We start from the raw sequence: 21,869 nt of genomic DNA on the forward strand, positions 1-21,869 counted from the left end.
ACATTCCTCAACTCTGGAACTTTCTCAAGAGCAAATTCATAGTCTATTGGCACTTCTTCCTCAATCTAATCCCACAGTCACACATTCTACCGGTCTAATGAGTTCTCATAATGTTTTCACTTCTTCTCAGGATCAAGGTAATATATATTTCCAATGGATTCTAGACACAGGTGCTACTAATCATATATCGAATTCTTTGTCTCATTTTATTTCTTATCATAGAATCTCACCAATTACAATTTCTCTACCCAACAAGAACTCTTCATTTGATCATTTTTCTGGCACAATTTCTCTTGGTCCACACCTTACTTTACATAATGTCTTGTTTGTTCCTAATTTTTCAGTCAATCTTATTTCGGCCACAAAGTTAACTAAATCTCTATATTGTAAAATTACCATTTCTGAATTTTCATGTGAAATACAGGACAAGTCAACCCTACAGATGATTGGGAAAGCTGAAGAAAGAGATGGCTTGTATGTCATGATAGTTCTTGCATCCATACCCCTTGGTTCACCAACTGCTATTACTCCTGAGAATTCCATTGCTTGTTCTACAATAAGACCTAACTCTATAGATATTTGACACTCTAGACTAGGGCATCCTTCTTCTTCTTGTTATACCAAATTACGCACCATGTATGCCACTTTACCTGATACAAAATACACTCATTGTGATACTTGTCACTATTCTAAGCAAAGAAAATTGCCTTTTCAATTAAGTACTACTGCTTCCAAAGCTCCTTTTGATTTAATCCATGTTGATATTTGGGGGCCTTATTGTACTTCTTCTGTTGATGGTTTCAAATATTTCTTAACTATAGTGGATGATATGTCTAGATTCACATGGATTAAATTGATGGCAAGTAAGTCTGATACAAGATCACAACTTATTGGCTTTGTTTCTTATATCAAAACTCAATTTGGCATTGATCTAAAAGCTGTTAGATCAGATAATGGTAATGAGTTTGCAATGACAGATTTTTATAGACAAAAAGGGATACAACATCAATTTTCTTGTGTTGAAACACCTCAACAAAATGGAGTTGTTGAGAGAAAACATCAACATATTCTCAATGTTGCTAGATCTTTAATGTTTCAATCCCATTTGCCCATAATTTTCTAGTCTTTTGCTGTACGTTATGTTATGCAACTCAATAATATTTTACCTTCCGAAGTTTTGGCATATTTTTCTCCATCTCAACTATTACACAGTGTTAGACCTGACATTACTTACTTACGATTTTTTAGCTCACTTTGCTATGCTTCAACTCTTCAAGCTCATAGAACAAAATTTCAGCCTCGTGCAAGAAAATGTGTTTTACTTGGTTTTAAAAAAGGAGTGAAACACTATCTTTTGTTAGATTTCAACTCAAGGGAAATTTTTCTATCAAGGAATGTAGTATTTTATGAAAACATATTTCCTTTTCTTACTAGTGACAAGCATTCACCTATTGATACACAAAATTCAAATTCCTTGGATATTGTCACCAAAATCATTTCCTCTCCATCACCTCTTTTCTCAGAAGCTACTGATCAACCCTCTTTACCACCTACATCTCCTCCTTCTATTGTTCCAAACCCTGTTATTTCTTCTTCTCAACCTGTTTCTGTTGAACCTGCCACTGCTACTCCACAAAGGAAATCAACCAGGCCAAAACATAAACCATCTTTTCTGTAGGACTATCATTGCAACATGTTATCTACTTCTTCCGCCACTTAGTCATCCATAGGTACCTTATATCCTATCTCTTCATATCTCTCATATGATGCATTATCATCTTTTCATAAATCATATGTCCTTAATCTTTCCCAAGTTAGTGAACCTAAAACCTATAACCAAGCCATCAAACATGATTGTTGGAGAAATGCCATGGATCAAGAAATTGTAGCTTCATAAAATACCAAAACTTGGGTTTTGACTGATCTACCTCATGGAAAGCAACCTATCGGATGTAAATGGGTATACAAAATAAAGAGGCATGTTGATGGGATTACTGAACGATACAAGGCAAGGTTAGTAGACAAAGGCTACGCACAACAACAAGGCTTAGATTACTTTGAGAATTTTTCACCTGTTGTCAAACTCACAACAGTAAGATTGGTTCTAGCTTTAGCAACTTCCAAACATTGGTATCCTTTCTTTTCTTATAACAACTTTCCTTGAGATGCAACAACAAATGCAACAGGACTTCTTGATGAACAGTGCGACAACAACCACAGCAACCTCCTTCCATGATCAGAGTGGAAAAAAACGAGAAGGGACCTCCGAATGTAAGATCCCTCAACACACAAACAATATGTCACGAAAGAGTCACGTCATAGTAACAACCATGTCATGACAGCGTGAAGGCCTCATAAGGATTTTTGCTAAAATGCTAATTACGAAATTAGGGTTGAAAAACTAAATTTGGAGGAGGGAATCTCAAATGTAATTATGATTTAATTGAACTAGTTATCGATGGAGGTATCCGTCGATAAATTAAATCAGCAATTGTATATATAACTTTACCGATTAATATATCTATCAGTAAATTAAGCAGCTATATCTGTCGATAAATATGCCAGTAACACAATTTATCAACAAATATATTTGTCAATAAATAAAAAAAATATATATCGATAATTCTTACAAAAATTAACATGTATCGATGGGTCCTATTTCGTCAATAAAAATCCGTTAGTAATTTATTTTTTTATGTAATATTTGGAATTGAAGAAAACAAAATGAATTAGGTAGAAGAATCTTTATTTACGATACTTTAAGGAATGAAGGGTATGATATTGGTATCAACATTCCTTTGATTTTCTTCCCATGTTTCTTCCCTTGCTATGCATTCTTTCTCTTGCTCTGGTGCTCCATATCTTGATTCTATTTAATCTTGATTCTGTTTAGGCATGCTTGGAAGAATGTGATTTAGTTTGGAAATATTATGTTTTCTTTTCTTCGGTGTTGGAGAACAATTGTTACTCTTTAGAACAATTGCATCCTATGTGTTTATTGAAAAAGCATTGATTTTATTTGGAGAAATAATATGAATAGATTATACATTCTTTCATGAATCTTGACAAATGAAAACACATACGCATCCATCGCATCAAACACTAAGCTTTTCGTTTTGACTCCGTGATAAAGATGTGAGTAAATTGAGTCAAACCTCAACTAAAAATCCATCGGTGGCGGTTATGAGCAACTTCACCTGGAGTAGCCCATATCTCATATATAGGTAAGTCATTAGTAGTCCACATAAAAAAAACTATCATAAGGAAATTTTGCTTCCTTAAAACATCATAAACCCAAATACCACTCCACAACTTATTCAAATCTTCAATCAAAGGCTCTAAATAAACATCAATAGATGCCTTGGGATTAGATAGACCTGGTATTAGCCATGTTAAAAACATATAAGGCTTTGCCATACACATTTAAAGTGAAAGATTGTATGGAGTAATAATCATAGGCCAACAAGAATATGATGATGATGACAACTGAATTTACAGATTAAATGCATCCAAACATAGACCATGTCGAAAATTTCAGGGATCACTAGCGAAGGATGGATGCTTTTGATTGAAGTGCTTCTAGGCTTCAACATCAGATGGATGATGTAGAATTCCTTGTGTTTTGTTATCATCATACCATGTTATGTGTTGTGTTATTTGCACTGAAGCAAACATTCTTTGTAATCTTGGAATTATGAGCAAGTAAAACATGGACTTTTATGGAAGAGTTTTTTTTTTTTTTTTTACCTTCATCCTAGATGGATTGTGTGATACCAAGGCTACCCACAAAATTTGCATTGAAGAAAGGATGCATGATTTTTGCCACTATCATTGACATAAAAAACCATACAGAAGCATACAACCATTCACATAACAATCAATCTTCTTAACTTCTTATCCCAACTTAGAAACACATCTCTTGGCTTCAAAATAATTGTTCGGCAAATAATTTTTGGTGGTGTTAGATATAAAAAGATTTATGAAATGTGTTAGCAAAATGATGTAGATGAAGTTTTGATGATGTCCAAATCAAGTCAAGAGAAATCAAGATTCAAGAATATCTTATGAAGACTTGTATTGCATTGAAAAACTTTTGTAATAATTATAGTTCAGTGCCTAAGACTTAGATTTTCATTGGTTTTGATTCATGTACTTCCATAGTGTATATTTGCTGTTCAGAATAAAAAATGCATGGTTTTAATCGATTAAACCAAGTATTAATCGATTAAAACATTGCAAGTGCTGAAAACCCAAACAGGCTATGAAATAATCGATTAGTTAATCGATTAATCCTAAGAATAGTCGATTAAAGCTAGCCGTTAAAGTTTTCTATTCGTTAAAACTAGCCGTTGTACTCTTTTTAATCGATTAACACTAATATTAATCGATTAAAAGCGTTAAATGGCTGGAAACAAAGAATGAAAGAGTATTTGCTTGAGTCTATAAATAGACTCTCTTTATCCATCAACAACAACTGTTGCCATGTGCTAAAATACTCAGAACTCTTTGAAAATTGTGTGTTCTTACTCAGTTAAGGAAACTCTTGTCTATGGTGCTAGTAAATTGCTACTACGGTTACGAAGGAATACCTGACTCATCCTTGGTGTGTTTGGAAGAGGATCATCCTTCGTGAAGTATTCGGAGGAGGTGTTTCATCCTTTGTGAAGTATTAAGGAGGTGTTTCATCCTTCGTGAAGTATTCAGAGGAGGTGTTTCATCCTTTGTGAAGATCCAGAGGAGGGTTAGGTTCATCTCTTATGGTATCAAGAGAGGTGATTTCTAAACTTTTACAAATTGTTTCTTTGTGATTGTAATTTGTAATTGTTTTATGATTAGTGAACTGTTTATCTTGGTTTGAAATAAGCGACTGGACGTAGGATTGGTAAGATCCGAACCAGGATAAAATCATCTGTGCAAATCTCTCTCAACCTTACTTTTTTATTTATATTTATTATTTGTGTAGCAAGATAAGTTAAGTAGATATTAAAAGGCATACCTTTATATTAAAATCCCTTTTTGGTTTGTTATTCCACGCTAACCATTTCGCTACAGCTGCTCTGACAATTGGCATTAGAGCTCGATTTAATAGTTATTCAAATTGCAGGATCATATCAAACCTTTGTAGAGGGTGCTTCCATCAATCAACCACCTTTATTCACAAGTGAAAATTATGCATTCTGGAAGGTTAGANTGCAAATATTTATTGAGTTTATTGATTGTGATATTTGGGAAGTTATTGCGTTTGGTTCGTCTGTTCCTACAAACAATATGCAGGAACCAAAGCCCCGCGTTCAGTGGACTGCTGAAGAAAAGAAAAGATTTCAAAATTATGTGAAAGCTCGAAACATCATTTCATCTGCTTTAACCGTTGACGAGTTTTACAGGATCTCTGTTTGTAAGACTGCTCAAGAGATATGGGAAGTGCTGAGAGTGACCCACGAAGGTACATATGACGTGAAAAGAGCGAGAAGGAATACACTAATCCAAGAATACGAAATGTTTAGGATGAAGTAAGGAGAGACAATATCAGACGTTCAGAAACGCTTCACCAACATTGTTAATCATCTCATTGGACTAGGTAAGTCTTTCGAAAATGATGAACTTAATATCAAAATTTTGAAATCTTTAGACAGGTTGTGGCAACCAAAAGTGACTGCAATTTCTGAGTCACAAAATCTCAACACAATGACTATGGCGACATTATTTAAGCTTATCTGTTATAACTCATCTTTCTTATTGAAGTCTCAGTGAATTTTTGTATGCTTTATGTTAAAAATTATATTTTAATATGTTCAGGATTTTTAACACTTTGCAAGTCACATTTGTGTTTTTATTTTTATTATGATGATTGTGTATTTTTACACTAGAGCAAAGGATAACTTAATTGGTAATGCATAATATAGGATGAGATTTCGGGGCACAATAGTATAGGATGAGAATAGATGTTGATAAATTTTCAAGATATAGAGACTTGAATTTCATTTTGTTTTGAGCTTTTAATAAAATGGTGACAATTTTATACTTTAAAAGTAATTGATTGAAATGATATTATTTGTGTAGTTAATGAAAAATGAAGTGTTATTGTATAGTGAGCGACATGTAATATGACGTCACGGACCTAAGATGACCTTAAATCACAAACCAATGGAGATGGTGTAACCTTGGCACTTCCACATAAATAATACTACTATGTTAAAATCACTCTGTCATTAGATGAGGATAAAGACAACTAATGACCGATTAAGAATCCTACACCATGACACACCCGTAGGAACCTATTCTTATGCTGGACAAAATCCTTACAAGTATTAGAAATTATAAATAAACATGGACAAAATCCTTACAAGTATTAGAAATTATAAATAAACATTGTTTATGAAGTATGAAATGTGATATAATTATCATTGTAATTATTATTTCTTATTGATCTGAGTGTTAGAATGACTTTATACCTTACCAACAAAATCAAATGAGAAAGACATATTCGAACATACTGATCTAAAAGACAATTGACAACAGATAACGAAGACATGAGTAGAAATGGACAAGTGAACATATATGTGTTTGACAAACACATCTTAATATTGTAAAAAACATTTACATTCACCATTTCACACTTTTAACAACCCTTTTCCATGCGACATGAGTAGAAATGGACAAGTGAACATATATGTGTTTGACAAACACATCTTAATATTGTAAAAAACATTTACATTCACCATTTCACACTTTTAACAACCCTTTTCCATGCGACATGAGTAGAAATGGACAAGTGAACATATATGTGTTTGACAAACACATCTTAATATTGTAAAAAACATTTACATTCACCATTTCACACTTTTAACAACCTTTTTCCATGCAAAGATAACAAACTAATAATTGTTTAAATTTTATCGTTTTGACCTATAATAATGTTTTGTTTTGATTTTATAGTCACATTGTCAGGACCATTAAATTCTGAAGAGAGTGGAAGCCAGGTATAGGTGTAAGGATTTAGAAATTCAGAAAGCGGAAGACAGGTGTGTGTAGCAGAGTGGCAAATCAATTTTGATGGTAGCTTATAAGTGAAAGTCTTAAAATCTGGTGCATCATTTTGCATCCACCCTTCTTCTCCAAAGTTTTGAACTTTTGTTTTCTCCTCCTTCTCTTTAAAATCCTTCTTCCTTCTGTCTACAAATTCTTACCCTTTTCTTCTTCCGATCATCAATTAGGCAGTGTCTGAGTCCTCCTGGTGTCAAGGGCTTCACTTTGCACCGATCAAGATCTCGTTTTGAGCTGGTAAGTTTGACCCCTTCGTCTTTTTGAAATTCTACAATTTTTGTCACATGCAAGTACTGTTTGGTCTTGCATGTGTTCATCCGTCCTTCATCTTGATTCTAATTCTATTTCTGGTTCGGTGGATGGTCTCCTTTCACCAATCTAAATTCTGTAGACGTTTCTAGGAGTTTTCGTGCATTCTAAGCCAAGTTTGGGAAGTTGTCAAATTTCTTCGAGGTAAAGGAAGCCAGTAATTTAATTATGTGTTTCTTCGTTTGAAATTCATGTTTGAATGTTTGCATGTATGTGTAATTTAATGATTTATTTAAATGTATGTTGTGATATATGTTGGATATGTGGACTGAACTCTGTGAACTGGACTTGGGGAGAATTATGCAGAAACATTGTTTGGGTTGTGTTAAATTTCGGAAGTGAGAGGGTGGAAGTGGGAGTTTGAAGTTGTGAGTAAGTACTGGCAGTGATGGGAGTTTGAGCAAATGTAATACGACCTGTTAGAGCCTTTAAGTTGGTTAAAAACGTATAAAAGTGACAAAATCTGATTTTGGGTCTTGGGTGGTGATTAAGCAGATTTTTGGGTGAAGTATGGTATATCATTTTGGGAATGAAGGTTAGAAATGTTTAGGTATTCTTGGATAGGTTTGAATTGGTGTAGTAATCATGTTGAAGGATTAGAAGTTTGGAAAAATAATTGATTTTGGTAAAGTTAGATGATGTTCATAATTCTGCAGTTATTCTGCAGAATTATGCAGATCGCTGAATGTCAGTTAGTGATCGTTCGACCTTATTCTTGTGTTTGGTCTTGACTGAGTTCTGCTACTATGGAACTTTACCGTTAATGATCGTTCGGTCTCGTATAGTGGTCGACTATGTTAATATCCGAGGGTTTTGAGTGTTAAGTCTAATATGGATTTGGGTGGTAAATAACGTTCGATCTAGTGTGTTGCTTGGTCATATGGTTGTACTGTTTGGTCTTAGATGGGTAAATCTCTTTAGTAGTGCTCGGTCTTGTACCAGCACTCAATCTCTTTAGTAGTGCTCGGTCTTGTACTAGCACTCAATCTCTTTAGTAGTGTTCGGTCTTGTGCTAACACTCAATCTCTTTAATAGTGTTCGACCTAATTCAATAGTGTTCAGCCTAATTCAATAGTGTTCGGCCTAATTCAATAATGTTAGGCCTAAGCCAATAGTGTTCTACCTAATTCAATAGTGCTCGGCCTAAGCCAATAGTGTTCGGCCTAGTTCAATAGTGTTCGGCCTAAACCAATAATGTTCGGCCTAAGCCAAGTATCTTCTGTCTAAGTCAAAAGTTTGTTATAAATCATAAGTGTTTGGTATGAGGTTTAAGTGTTCGGTTCATGCTTGAGCCCTACTCTCTAAATGACCGTTCGATCATATTCATACATAGGGAGTGTTCTCCCGTTCGATCATGTTCATGGGTTAGGGTGATCCTTTCTATTCGGTCCCCAACGTTCACAGAGTTCTCGGTCTTATCAGTGAAGATATGATTATGAATAAAATTATATGTTATATAATGAGAATTGTGTTTTAAGTAATGTGGAAGAGAATTCCAAGGCGGAATGTCTCATAAATGGTTATTTAATTGTATAGTATGAATGTGGCTATGCTTAGCTGGCGTTTATCCTGATATTTTGTGATTACTTATTCTCACATAGAGAGGAGTAACTCATGTGTGAGAATGGCAGGAGGTCCTAGTCCATAAGTGTAACTTGGGCGCGGTATAACGAACTAACCTCGGGTGGCAGCTGTTGAGGGCATCCCAGCTACTACACCACCTGGGTGCACAAACGTCGTAGCTACATTATTCATACAATCCAGATAGTCAAGGCAAGTGGTTGGTCATTTTATGTATTGAATGTTCGGTCATTGCTTGATATGTATGTTTGGTTGTTGCATGCTGACATGTTTAACTCTCATTAGTTTATATTCTCGTTTCAATGGTATGTTTTAATTAAATTACTCTAGCTTACCCTACTTTTCCTGTTTTATCCTTGTTATCCGTTTGGCCGTGTCCTTCATTGCAATGATCATCCTGTGGATGTGAGTAGAAGGGGATGAGGATTCTTTGGAGCAAGTTCTGAGCGAGGAACCTCCAACATCTTAGTGTAAGACCGCTCGGTCTATATAGAGTGTTGTATGACTATTCGGTTTGTGAATAATTTTGTATTAGACTTATGAATATTATGTAATATTTTTAATTTTATAGTTATTTTTGATAACTGTTAAATACTTTATAAATCTCTTGGATAACTGATCTATTATATGTAATAATTCTATGATATAGTTTTTATTATATTTTAGGATGTTACACACATTATTAACTAGAATTATTATTTAAATTAAAAAAAAAATAACAAAAAGAAAGAATCAAATATATTAGTTTTTATTTATTTTATTCTAACTGACGAAACACAAACATTGTCACACATTGTATCTACCTTTTTTTAGATATCTATAAACTTAAAACTTAAAAGTAGTAATTAAAAGAGTAAAATTAAAAAACAAAAAGTGTATATAATTATAAATATATAATTAATATAAATAATCATTTGAATATAAAAGTGAAAAATAGTTTTCTATTATGAATAGTTATTAAAATTTAAAAAGAAATAATTAAAAGGATAAAATTAGAAAAATAAAAAAAGACATCAAATATATGTATCATCTTTAATTATATATATAGAGAGACAGTTATATTATATTTGAATCGATTATGGGTCTTATAATATATATAAATTTATAATGAATTGTAATTTTATCATAATCCATAGTTAATATTTTATTGATAGTTATAATATATTTTTTTTTTATATTTTTAATATTTAAAAAAAATATTTTTGAAAAATAATTACGTTTTGTAATAATTATATATATCTCGGGGTTTTTCTTTTTTTCTTTTTGTTTTTTTTTAACTTCTTTTGATAAACAGATGTTAAAGGAAGACATACACATAACAACAAATGGAAACAGAAGTTAAAAGTAGACGCAATCATATTTTTATTTGGAAAAAGTCTCTTTAACAATTTTTTTCTGATAATTTTTTAATAACGCATATGTGGCAGTTTATGATTGGTCCGTTTCAAATATTTTTTTAAAAATAAATTCAAACATACCAATAAAATAATAATACGTGTCCTATTATCAAAAAGTTGTTAAAAAAGAGTTGTCAAATTATTATTGTCCTTCTTATTTATTTGTTTGACTGGGCGAGATGCCAAATTTTTATTTTACCACAAACTCGAAAAACACACAATTATTCAGACAAAGCACTGGAAATTCTAAAGCAAAATAGAGAGATGGTAGCTCCATGGTTTAACACAGCAAGTGTTAAACGGCAACAGTATAATAAGGGAAAGTATACTTAGTTCATTCATTAGACATTGATCAACAATTACGTGTATAATCGGAGCATGGTGGTGGCGGTGGTGGTTCTGATGATGTTGGTGGCGTTGGTGGTGTTGAGGATGGAATGCAACTTGTATAACTCTGACCCGTACAATTAACAGCAGGATTATTAGGATCTCCTGTCTGAAACGTACCTTCTGCATAAGAGTGAATGTCATTACATTAACTACAGTTATCTTTTCTCAGAAAACAGTTGTCTCAAGTTAGAGAGTATGATTACCATTGAGTTCTCGAGCCATAATTGAAGTAGGAAAGAAGAAAAGAGAAGCAAAGAATAAGAAAGCAATGAAAATGGCCTTCATGTTTGGGAAGTGTTTGATAATGCTTAGTATATGTTATTCACTTTTCCCTTTGGATTGGTGTGAAGAGTGTTGTCATGTATTTATAGTCACAATGCAGTGGATACGAGAAGACTTGCAGAAAGACTTGATGCAGTGCTTCAGAAAACGCCTGCATCGTTTAATTTTGTAGTTAGAAATACTTTGACTAATTCTCATAATCATAGCTTCATAGTATTCAAATTTTCTACTTAGAATTCTTGACTCCGTCGTACATGATAATTTTTTTTTTTTTTATTTCACTCCTCTTTATAAAAAGACAACTTCTATTTGAGGAAGTTTAAAACAATTGTTACGAAGACTCGTATTAAACAATTATTGGAAGAAAAAACAAATATAGACCAATGGAAAGTGGGATAGAGGTTTTAGGGTATTTCCTGGAAGCTAAATATTTATTCATGGAAATAAAACTTATTATGTTTTTTTTTATTTTATAATCTAGACTATATTATTCAATATTTTTAGAATAAGAAAAAAATGTTATAATTTTAAATTGGCACTAGATTCATTCTCATAAATATTGTACGAGGTATGAAATATTAATATATAATATATATTGTACGAAAGAAAGTTGATTTGAATATGTGTGGTTAAGAGTAGGATCTAAATTAGGAATATAATTATGTATATTATAATTACAAAATATTTAATAATTTAATTACAAAAATATGATTAGTTTAATAACAGGAGAGTAATTGGCTTAATTTTAAAAGAATAATTTGGATTCTCACACCTTAACATTCTAGGTGAGAGGTTTACATATGTTTAGATTAGTTCGGAAATCTCTAAAAAGAATTTGAGGTAGACCTTTGGTAGACCTTTGGTGAATATGTCAGCAATTTAGCAGTAGGAAAGGACATGAAAAACTTGTGTTTGGTCATGTGCTACATTTCCCCAAACAAAATGAATATTATCTCAATATATTTTGTACATTGATGTTATATAGATTACCAAATAGATCAATGACACTAACATTATCAACGTAATAACAATATACCAAAGTAGCTTGAGAGAGAGGAAAATTAAGCTCTATAGTAGGAGATTGCGGAGCCAATGTTCAACAACATCATTTGTAACACCTTACTATTCAGCCTCTACACTAGAATGAGAGACAATATGTTGGCGCTTTATTGACCAAAAGATGAGGTTATCACCAAGAAACACATAATAACTAGATGTGGAGCGTTTGGTGTCAAGACATCCACCCCAAGCAACATCAATGTAAAAAATAAATTTCTCAATAGAAGTTGGATAAATGTTCAAACCATACTGTAGGGTACTCTGAAAATACCACAAAATGTGTTTCAATGCTAGCATGTGCTCAATGCAAGGGGTATGCATGTGAATACAAACTCGCTGAACAACATATGGAATGTTAGGGCGAGTGAATGTGAGATAGTGGGTTCCTTATACGGTGTCAGAGGATGTACGGAGCTTATGCTTAGTATCAATTGTACTAGCAGAAGGATTACAACAGGTCATGACTGTGCATGCAATAATGTCACTAGCATAAGTGTTGTGACTAAGGAATAGGCCACATGCATGTCTTTTCACAAAAATCCCTATAAAATAACTTAAAGGATCAAGATCTTTCATAGGAAATTCAGAGGCAAGGAGTACCATGATAGATTTATGAAGGTCATGGAATGAGGTGATGAGAATGATGTCATCAACATAGAAGAGCATATATGCCATGTCAGAACCACGCCAGTAGATGAATGAGAGTGATCTGAAGCACTATTTTGGAACCCAATGGTACAAACATACTCAGCAAAGTGTTGGTACTAGGCAAGAGGCGCTTGGCTCAAACCATAAAAAGATTTCCTCAGGTGACAAACATGATCAGGATGAAGCGGATCACAAAAACCGAATGGTTGATGCATGTATACAATCTCATGTATATCTGATAACAGTATAAAAACCTTTACTTTCATGCTTAAATTTAATATCAAAACACATCCTTTATGGCTTAGAATGAGCTTAAAATCAAGTAAAACACTTAGTTGAGTCACATGAGAGTGAAAAGTTGTTTTCAGAGATATTATGCTTGTTTTGCATTGTTTTGCAGGATTTTGATGAGAACTGAAGATGGAAGTGAAATAGGAAGGACTTAGATTCAAGGAAGAAGGAGAAAAAGGAAGAAAAAAAGAAACAATGCACCGCTTAGCGTCAAACTCGAGGGTTGCAGTCATTGCCTCTCACTCAAGCGGTGACACTGAGCGTCCATGCGATTAGAGGGAAACCGCTGAGCGGTGATATTCACCACTGAGCGGTGGCGCGATTAGAGGGAAACCGCTGAGCGTCCAAATTAGGCGTTGAACGGTTGTCTGTTGGGCTTGGGTTGAAATTCTATTACTTTTATGCGTTATAAATAGCCCCAGTGCGATCTTCAGAGTATTCTTTTGGCAAGCAGAGAAGTCCAAAGCTATTCCATACTCCTTGGAGACGGTTTCTTGGATGCGTAGGCTCCAATTTATTAAATCTAGGGTTTATTCTTTCATTTAATTCCATCTAGTTTCACCATGTCCATGGTGAACTAAACCCTTTATTGTTTGGGAACAATGTAATCTTTTGAAACTCTCTTATATTAAAATTCTTGTTTTATTCATATGCTTGCATATGCTTTTATTATCAATTGTTTGGTTTCTTATCTAAGCTTAAAGCTTTTATCGTTTAACTCATTCAATATAAAGATATTTGCATTTGTCGATACAGGGACGTACGAGGAAGTCATGAACTGATAGGAAATTCCTTGATTAAGAAATACTGCCTAGGGATAGGGGTAGGACGATCAATTGTATTTTGCTTATGTGATATAATGCATTGCGAATTACTAGGGAAGACTAGGGATAATAAGCCAGTAACTAGTAATAGTCTCTTTTCGCCGAGGGATCGAGTTTAGGGTAGACTAAGAAAGTTTGCATGACAATTAGATAATAAAGCAAATTTAATAAGAAGAGTAGATATAAGAGAGCGGATAAGATGAAATTGTAAACCCCAACAGCTCCATTCATCCATATCTTTTCTTTGCCAATTGAATCACTTGCATTGCATGTTTATTTTTGTTCTTTGCATTCAACCTCAAGTTTATTTCTTTACAAGTTTTATAAGATCAATTTACATGAAAGATAAGGCCTAAGAGTCCTTTGAGAGACGATACTCGGACTTACCATTTATATATTACTTGATAATGATCTGGTAAGGGTTTAACAAGTTTTTGGCGCCGTTGCCGAGGACTCGTGGTTTATCTTTTCGAGTAGTGTAAATTGATTAAGTTTAACTTGTTTCTATATATTTTTTTTTTGTTTTTGTTTTTAATTTTGTTTTTATAAAAGTGCTTCTAGGGTGTTTGTTTCTTGTTTATGTAGGAGGCCATACATACTAGAAGTAAGAAAAGTCAACAACCACTTCTTGAAGGAATTACAGACAGGAGAGGAAGGAGAGTTAGACGTCCATCCAGAGAATTGTTTCCCTCTCCTGAAAGACTTCTACAATCTTCACCAGAGCAATTAGAAGAGATGGCAGAACAACATCCTCCCAGACGCACTCTTGGTGATGCATCTAAAGGAGTGGGTCCGTTTCACGTTAACAGTATAGCTATGCCCACGGATAATACAACCAATATGATGATGAACCCTGCACTGATTCATCTGGTACAAGGCAACCAATTTCACAGTTTGCCAAATGAAAATTCTTATGATCATTTGACAACGTTTAGAGAAATTTGTAACACTGTGAAGATGATTGGAGTATCTAATGATCGGGTAAAACTTAGCTTGTTTCCATTCTCACTGGGAGGCAATGCTAAGACATGGTTAAATTCCTTTCCAGAAGGAACTTTTACTACGTGGGAGACTGTGGCATCAAAATTTGTGAATAAATACTTTCCACAGTCAAAAGTCACCCAAGGAAGGTTGGAGATCTCCTCGTTTAAACAGGGCGTGGAAGAAACTCTTGGACAAGCTTGAGATAGATTTAAAGGCTTATTGAGAAAGACGCCAGTCCATGGGTTTGACAAGACAACTATAGTTCTTGCATACCTTGGAGGACTAAATACACAGTCAAAGATGATGCTAGACGCCTCAGCTGAAGGTGACATAAAGAAGAAGACTGAGGATAAGGCCTATGATCTGATCGAGAGTATGGCGGCTAATGAACAAGAGACATATAGTGAGAGAGGTGCACCAATGCAGAAGAAGGGGGTTTTGCATTTGCCTGCTGCTGATGCTATGCTAGCTCAAAATCATCTTCTTACTCAAAAGCTGGATAATTTGACGAAGATCCTTTCTCAGCTTCCAAAGGAGATTAGGAATATCTCCCAAACTCAACAACTTTGTGACTTCTGTGGTGGTGACCATATTAATGGTCAATGTGCTGTGCCAGAAAATATGCAACAGGAAACAAATTATATAGGGAACCAATTCCAATATAGGTAGGGAAATTTCAACCAAGGCAATTCTAGCCAAGGTTGGAAAAACCACCCTAGTATTGGGCAAACTCAAAGTAACTCATTTGGGCAATCAGGAGGCTTCCTTAATAACAGGCCGCAACAACCCTCACTTTTGTGGTAGCAGGTGAACCCGTTGACAGAGAGTGTTAGAGGCTTTAGTGATAGATTTGACAAATATTTGAAAGTTTATGAGTCTCAACAGGCAAGTAACCAAGCCAGTTTCAGATCTTTGGAGATGCAAATTGGTCAACTGTCATAGAGGGTAGAGATCACAGAAAAGAATCAATTTAGGGCTAATATTGATGTTAACCCTAAAGAAGGGTGCAAAGTTGTTGTAACAAGGAGCAAAAGAAAAGCAAAAGAGGAAGCTATTGAGATAGAAAGTAGTGAGGAGGAAGATGAAGAGATGAGTGAGAATGTGGAGATAGAGAGCAGTGAGGAAGAGAAAGAAGAAGAGAGGATGGAAAATTTTTTTGAAAGTGAGAAAGAAGAGAGAGATAATGAGGAAAGAGGGAGCCACCATGAGCCATTCAGGGAAATCTTTAACTAGGTGACTATTGTTCCCTTAACTGAAACTCTTCCTCAATTTCTTGTTTACTCTAAAAGAATAAAATATTATCTTAGAGAGGTGATAGATCTTGATGAAGAAGAACATGAAATTTCTATTCAGCCTAGAAAGAAACATCATCCACCTAAAATGAAGGATCCAGGGTGGTTGACTCTTCCATGTGTTATTAATGATGTGGATATAGGAAGAGCTATGATAGATTCTAGGTCTAGCATTAATATGATGCCTTTGAGTTATCTGAAGAAAATTAAAGGGCTAGTATTAAAACCAGCTAATATTTCTCTAACAGTTGCAGATGGTTCTATTAAAAAGTCAGTTGGTAGGGTGAAAGATGCAATTGTTCATATTGAGCAGCTAGAGTTCTTGATTGACTTTGTAGTTGTGGATATGGAGAATGACGGAAGAATTCCATTAATTTTGGGAAGACCTTTTATGAGGACTTCTAAAATGGTGATGTGTATCCATGATGGAAGGATGATGCTAAGAGATTAGGAACATGTGTTAATGTATAATGGCTCTAACAAAATGAGAATATGGAAGAGAGCCAGACTGAGAAAGTTGAAAAGAGAAGCTACAGGTGAAGAAAGCACAGGTACTGATACTGACAGTTGTAATATTTTGCAGGTACCTAAAGAGGAAGAGGTAGATAAAGGAGGAACAATCCACTCAGAGGACACACCACTTCTACTTGGTTCAAAAGTAAGATTCAAAAATAGGAAGTGGATTGTGAACAAGCTTGAAGAAGGAGTAGTGAAGATTAGAAGACCATACTCCAAAGCAATCAGAAGAGTGGATAAAAGACACTGATGAGTTGGGTTGATGAAGACCCCAACTGGGATGAGAAGACATGATATTATTTGAATGACTCCCAATTGTTGTAAAACATTTTTTTCATTATTTTATTTTGGACATGTAATTTTTGGATATTTAAACAATTTTTGGGTAGCATCTACTGAGGGATATTAATGTTTAAATGTATCTAATAACGGATACAGGTAAGTACACCTACTGAAAGGTGTAGGGAGGCACTTACTGATGAGTGCTAGAAAGGTTTGGGTCAGGCTCGTGACGTTAAAGAAGAGTTACCTAGGAGGCAACCCAGTTGATTATTTTCTTGTTTTTAAACTTTGTTCTAGTGCATTATATGTTTGAATGTTGCATTTGAGAGGGGAAAGGCATATAATTTAAATTTTGAAAGTTGAAATCCAGTGCTACAGGGCTAAAAACGTGAAGGTAAGCAAAGAAGAGAAAAACCATTTTTAACGTCCACCGTTGAGTGGTGCATTTGACCGCTGAGTGGTGGCGGCGCAGACCCAACGCGAGCTTTTAAAAGCTCAGCATTTTGGGGTTTTCTGCACTTTGAAATCTCTTCTTTGAAGTTTGCCCAAGCGGTCTCCATAAGTCCTAACACTTCTCTTTCACTTTCAAGAGCTTTCCAAAGAGTTTTCCCTACTTTTCCCATTACCCAATCACAAAAATCTCATTTTTCAAACATTCCATTGGGGTTTTGGTGGGAATTTGCATTGGGAGGCATTCATCATCAATTAAAAAGAGTCTTGCAAGAATTTAGAGGATCTCCACTCAAGTAAGTCATGCAATTTCGTTTTTAGGGTTTCTAAAATTAGAATTTGATGAAGAACATGTGTGTAGGAACATGAGAAATTAGGGTTTTTGATTTTTATGCATGATTTGATGAAATAGAAACCTTTTGAACCGATTAAACTGCATGAATTTGGTCTGGAATTGTGAAATTGATGATAGAGTGGAGATTAAGGCATTTAGAAAAGGGTTTTTGAAAAACCCTAGCTGCCACCGCTGAGCAGTCTGTTTGGACGTTGAGCGGTGTGCGTCAAATTTGTGTGGTTGTTTGATTTTCTGATACAGGGACGTTGAGGGGCCCTGTTCTTCCCTCAGCGTTGCACAATGCTTAATTAGGAGTTTGATTGATGATTTGCTAACCTTTAATGATGAATTCTTGTGGTCTTTTGAACTTTATTTGATGCAGAGATGTCATCATCATCAAGGAGGGTGAAAACTCCTAGGAACAAGAGGAAAGAGCCGGAGAGGCCGAGAAGATTCTATTATCTTAGGTTCCTCTCCAGGAAGCATGAGGAACATTATGTGACTGTGCAGGAAGGAAAACTGCTGATGGAGAGGAAGGCTATCTTTATTCCGGACTTGGCTCCTGAATTTGGATTGGAGATTGAGAGGAGAAACTGGGAGAGGCTGGCCATTTATCCTACACTAGCTAGCATTGAACTGGTAAAGGAATTCTATACGAATTCCTTGACCAGAGGAGATGTGTCAGTAGGGAGATATAGGAGCTATGTTAGGGGGCAGATAATCCGGTATGACCCCGACCATCAACAACTTTTTAGGCACTGAGTGGCCAGGTCTGCAGTGCCAGTATGCAACACATACAGGGGAGTTTAGAGACATTGCTGACATTGAGAGGGTTATGTGTGTCCCTGAAGGACACTTTCAGCGGAAGCCAAATGGAGTGCCAGTCAACATTAAGAGGGCAGATCTGACGCCTTTGGTAAAGTACTGGATGACATTTACTCATGTCAATACTCAGCCATGCTCCCATGTTTCCGAGATTACCATGCACAGGATCATCTTTATTTACTACATGTTGAGGCAGATGGATGTGAACGTTGGTGAGGTTATCGCCAACGAGATTCAAAGTTGTGCTACTACTGTGAGTAGCAGGATGTCGTTGGGACATCCGTCCGTAATTACCTTTTTGTGTCAGCAGGCTGGGGTGGACAGTTATGTTCCACCATACGAGAGGCCTAGGAGGGCTATAGACGCCTCCTACTATTGACAGTTCTGTGCAGATGATGAGGCAGCTGGAGCAGCACCTAGGAGACGTCCTAGGAGAGGAGCGGCTCAGCAGGACGATGAACCTGCACAGCATGCAGAGCCATTCCAGATGAGGGACATGTATATGTCCATGATGGAGGCTAGATTGGAGTCTCTTTGCAGAGGGCAGGTCGTTATTGCCGAGATGATAGTTAGGCTATATGATACACTACCAGTGCACAGGTGGACTATGGTCGAGTTCCATAGTACTATGGCTTGGCCTCAGGAGCAGGCATAGGGTAGTGAGTCTAGAGCAGCTGGAGCACCAGACATGGATGAGGATGAGGAGGATGACTTCGAGGATGCAGAAGGTGGAGAGCAGGAGGACTCAGATGATGATATGAGTTGAGGGCATCTACTGATGGATGCCAGTGCTTAGGACATGGTTTTATCTTACACTTTTGTACTTTGAATTTTTAGAATAGGTTGAATTTTATTGTAGGTGTTTGTGCTTGGCTTGAACACTGTTTCTGACTATGGTTTGACATGATGATATTGCATGATGAGTTTATTTGATGATGATTGAATGTGGATGATGATTGAGACTGTATTGCATGCTGATATCCAGGTGAATGGTTCACTAACTACGTGAACAGATGTGTGATGATTTATGATTGTGGTTATGATGCTAAGCAGGGTGTATGAATGATGTGTGAGGAAGCATAGTTGTGTGAGGTTTTGAGCTCCAGAGTGTTCATTGATATATGTGCTATTCATATGGAAGCATGAATGATATTGCCTGAATCTTTATGATTGATTGAATTACATGTTTATGTCATATGATCAAGGCCATTTTTGGAAGCCCTTACTTAGCCAAATTTTCGCCCAAAATGATTAGAATCATGTGTTCTAGCCTTTTTGAACCTTGGCCTTAAACAGGATGCAAACCCTTTGCAAATCTTTATCTTGAGTTGGGACTGAGAATAATTATTGAAAAGGTTCAAGTTTGGGGTTGTTGGGGAAAATTGAAAAGCAAAAGAAAGGCATTGAGCTCAAGTGTTGAATGAAAAAAAAGAAAAGCATGAGGAAAGAAAAAGAAGAAAATAAAAAGCATGAGAGATGAACTCAATGTAAAAATAAAAGAAAAGGGAAGAAGTTGGGAATGAGTGAGATTGGTTAAGAAGAGAGTTTGTGCTTGAACTTTGAATGTTAAAATAGTTCTCTTGACTCAAGGATTTTGTGCTCTAGAAAAACCAATTTTTCTTGTTAGCCTAGCCTCATTATAAGCCTTGGAAAAGTCCTTGTGATGGCATTTGCATGTGAGAATGTTGATTGTATTAGATGAAGGACAATTTTGTTTCAAGTGACATGTGAATAGTAGACATTTGGAGTATCCTCTTAAACACTTGAGTGATTGAGTGAAACACTTGCTTGGAGAGAATTGATAAATTCCATGATTACATTTGTGCTTAGTTGATTGATCATTCATGAGTAAAACATTTGTTGGAAAATATGTGATCATGTGAACTGAATTTAATTGAAAGCATGCATGCATCTTGATAAGATTCCACTGAAAATCTGAATTGAGTAATTTTTGTTGTGAGGACAAGCAAAGTTGAACTATTTTGGGATTGTTGAACTATTTTGATGAAAAGTGGAAAGCCAAGTTTTGTCTTATTTGCTTGAGGATAAGTAAAGTTCTAAGTTTGGGGTTGTGATAACGGTCTAAAAATTGTTATTTTCATGCTTAAATTTGATATCAAAACACACCCTTTATGGCTTAGAATAAGCTTAGAATTAAGTGAAACACTTAGTTGAGTCACATGAGAGTCAAAAGTTGTTTTTAGAGATATTATGATTGTTTTGCATTGTTTTACAGGGTTTTGATGATAATTGAAGATGAAACTGAAATAGGAAGGACTTAGACTCAAGGAAGAAGGAGAAAAAGGAAGAAAAGAAGAAACAATGCACCGCTCAACGTTAAAATATAGCGCTGAGTGCCAGACTCGAGGGTTGTAGTCACTTCCTCTCGCTCAAGCGGTGACGCTGAGAGTCCATGCGATTAGAAGGAAATCGCTGAGTGGTGGCGTGATTAGAGAGAAACCGCTGAGCGTCCAAATTAGGCGCTGAGCGGTTGTCTGCTAGGCTTGGGCTGAAATTTTGTTACTTTTATGGGTTATAAATAGCCCTAGTGCGATCTTCAGAGTATTCTTTTGGCAAGCAGAGAAGTCCAGAGCTCTTCCACACTTCTTGGAGAGGGTTTCTTGGATGCTTAGGCTCCAATTTATCAAATCTAGGGTTTATTCTTTCATTCTTTCATTTAATTCCATCTAGTTTCACCATATCCATGGTGAACTAAACCCTTTATTGTTGGGGAACAATGTAATCTTTTGAAACTCTCTTATATTGAAATTCTTGTTTTATTCATATGCTTGCTTATGCTTTTATTATCAATTGTTGGGTTTCTTATCTATGTTTAAAGCTTTTATTGTTTATCTCATTCGATATAAAGATATTTTCCTTTGTCGATACGGGGACATACGGGGAAGTCATGAACTGATTGAAAATTCCTTGATTAAGCAATACTGCCTAGGGATAGGGATAGGACGATCAATTGTATTTTGCTTCTATGATATAATGCATTGCTAATTACTAGGGGAGACTAGGGATAGTAAGCCAGTAACTAGTAATAGGCTCTTTTTGCCGAAGGATCGAGTTTAGGGTAGACTAAGAAAGTTTGCATGACAATGAGATAATAAAGCGAATTTAATAAGAAGAGTAGATATAAGAGAGTGGATAAGATGAAATTGTAAACCCCAACAACTCCATTCATCCATATCTTTTCTTTTCCAATTGAATCACTTGCATTGCATGTTTATTTTTGTTCTTTGCATTCAACCACAAGTTTATTTCTTTTCAAGTTTTATAAGATCAATTTACATGAAAGATAAGGCATAAAGAGTCCTTTGGGAGACGATACTCGGACTTACCGTTTATATATTAC

This window comes from Vigna radiata, chromosome 4 (assembly GCF_000741045.1).
Source record: "Vigna radiata var. radiata cultivar VC1973A chromosome 4, Vradiata_ver6, whole genome shotgun sequence".
NCBI lineage: Eukaryota > Viridiplantae > Streptophyta > Magnoliopsida > Fabales > Fabaceae > Vigna > Vigna radiata.